Raw genomic sequence first — 2,992 nt, 5'->3', positions numbered from 1 at the left:
CGCCCCGCCCCGCCCCGCCCCGCCGCGGGCTCCCACTCGCGGTGCTTCCCACGGTGACCGGCGGTGGGACCCGACCAACCTCATTGCAATGGCCCGCAGTGTCGGTCCCCACTCCGCCAGAGATGAGCGGAGGGCTTTTGAGATTTTCCTCCCGCGGTAAAGGAGAAATGTTGCCGGGCGGCCCGACGACGACCACGACGACGATGGCACCCGCTCTGTGTATATCATCCCCTTCCTGCTCCAGCCACGACGGCGGCCTCGAGGACACGACGGCGTGCACCCAGCGACACGTGGTTGCGGCGGTGCATGACGTTCAGCCGGGTCGAGCTGCAGTGCAGTGCGGGCCTCGCGTGGTCCGTGGTGGCGGCGGGGACGTTGACGGCTCCCCCTCTCCGCCGTCCCCTCCCCTCCCCGCGCCCGGAGCGGTCGCGTGCTCGCTCGGGCTGCTCTCTGCCCGCCCGAGCCTGGCGCCTGGCCTCTTCTGAACGCTCTACATCGCGGCCACCTCCGCCGCACGCACGCACGCACGCGCCGCTTAGAAAAACACACACACACGACATTTTTTGGCACAGCTCCAAAGGGACTTCCTTCCATGATGAGGGTGGCGAAGGCGAGGCACGCAGCTTATTCGGCCCGTTTTCCTCTGCCACTTGTTGTGATTATTTGGTGCATCGTTCACTCGACCCCTCTCTTCGCGGCCAGTGGCGTTTATTCTATGCAGGGCATGCAAACCTAATGTTTTTGACGAATTTCGATGCCTATTTCTCGTAAACGACAAGCGCAAACAGGAATATGGATACAGGGTGGCCGCTCTGCCCCGTCTTTTTAAAAGAGGTAGACTAGCCCGCCCGCACGACCTCTCCAGTCCCCTCTCACCTCCCCTCTCCGTCTGCAAGCGGGCTAGTCTACCTTTTCAAAATGACGGGGCAGAGCGGCCACCCTGTAGGATGACTTACACTTAAAATTACATTTCTTATCTGAATGATCCCATTCCCAACTGTTTCATGCCATCCGTTTACGAGGTAGGTACACTACAAATCCTCAAAATGTCCTGTATAGATGCCGCCGTGCCAGGGCGGCGCCGGGTCCTCATCGCTGCCTCGCGAGAGTCGGCCCCTCATGCAGGAGGGAGGCTGAAGAAGAATGGACATGTGAGGCGGGACCAGGCCGGGCACCTAATAAATGGACGCAATTAACCTCCCCCACCCTCTCCCCTTCCCTTTTCAACTCGCTCTCCCTCCCGCCGCGCTCCCGCCGCGCGCGGTGCACCTGCTGCTGCCAGCTTTCCTTCAATAACTCGGCGTGCAGGACCTGCTTGACGCGGCGGGTCCTCTGCTGCTCGAGCACCTCGCCCCCGGGCCCGGTCCTCGTCCTGTTCCCGGTAAAGCCGGCGCTGCAGTGGTGCACCTGTCGGACTGGTACTGCGCTTTGGGGTCCTCCTGCGGCGAGCCTCGCGCGAGTTTCGCGTCCCCGCCCAATTAAAGCGCGAAGAACGACGGCGCGTTCCATGCAGTCCCACCCGCTGCGCTGCTGCGCTTTTCACCTCGTCAAAACGAGAGCTTGATTTTTCAAAGCTCAGGGTTTCTAGGCAGCCGGGAGTCGAGCAGCGGTGACTGCTTGGAAACCATAAGCAATAACCCGCGACCTACAATAAGAGAACCATGTCAACAGCACGAGAGCTTCGTGTTTCCACGCCCAGGAGGACATGCCGGCGCCGGCGCGTGGAAACACCCAAGCTTTTGTTTTTGACGTGGTTCTTGTAGGTCGGGCCGGGTCCCATCACCCGCGACGTGGCGTCGGCCTTGGCGGCCGCGGGGGCGGCACCGCCGGCTGTTAATTGTCCGCTAGTTGGGCGACACCGGGGGGCGCGCTGCGTGCGCCTGGGCCTCGTCCTGGCCCGGGCTCCTGGGCGCTCTCCAGCCACGCCCTGCACCGGCCCGACCGGTTTGACACATTACAGGTCCTCTTGTGTCCGGTCGCTAAGCGGGTCCGGACGGGACGGGGGCCGGGCCCTTCGCTCGGGCCCAACTGCCCCGCCGCCGCCGCCACCGCCGCCCTTAGCTCCGGTGACTCACCCCGCCTCGTCCTTGGCTCACTAGCCGGCGCTGCTCTAGCCGTGTTTGGCCACTTAGCGCCGACGTGCCGCGCCGCCCGGCGCCTCCTCAGCACTTTCCCCCCTCGTGCCGGCGGTGCTGACCAGGCTGGCCATGTGTGCGGCCGGTGGCGTGGTGTTGTGCCGATGTCATGCGGCTGTCCTGTGGCACGGCTGTCCTGCGGCCTGCGGCACGGCTGTCCTGCGGCAAACGGCTGTCCTGCGGCACGGCCGCCCTGCGGCGCACGGCTGTCCTTCGGCTGTCCCTGCCCTGCGCGGCACACGGCTGTCCTGCCGCCTGTTTGGACCACGCATGTGGCGCGGGGCGGCGGCGTGTAGCGTTCGCGTGAGAATGGGGCCCATTTCCGGAGGAAGGAAAGGTCTATGATGGGCAGCAGCAGCGGGGGAAATGGCACTGCCCTGGGGGGGAGGGGGGTCGTCCTTGATGATGGCTCCGCAGGACTGTGTGCTCGCGCCCACACACACACACACACACACACACACACACACACACACACACACACACACACACACACACACACATTCACACACATGGGTCGCTCATTGGCGGGGAAAAGTGGCGCTCGTTGCAGCGTGATTGGACCGCGCTGCTGCATTGTTGTCACGGCGCGCACCACTCTCTCTCTCTCTTTCTCCCTCACTCGCTCCTCGTCCGTGTTGTCGAGCCGGTGCAGCACCGGCAGCAGCACCGCGTGTTGCGAAAAGGAGGGAGAGAAAAAAAAAGTGAATTAAATTTCTTGGAAGGTGCGGGAGCAGACAGACGCGCCTTTGCTTGTCATCCCTTCTCCCCTTTGCAACCGCTGGTGCTCTGGTTTGCAATATTGTTCGTCGTTGCCTCAGCCTCTCCGCGCCGTGCACTGTGAAGAGTTTTTATTATCA

This window comes from Frankliniella occidentalis, unplaced genomic scaffold, assembly GCF_000697945.3.
Source record: "Frankliniella occidentalis isolate FOCC.00 unplaced genomic scaffold, Focc_3.1 Scaffold638, whole genome shotgun sequence".
Lineage (NCBI taxonomy): Eukaryota > Metazoa > Arthropoda > Insecta > Thysanoptera > Thripidae > Frankliniella > Frankliniella occidentalis.
Note: the sequence above shows the minus strand (reverse complement) of the source record.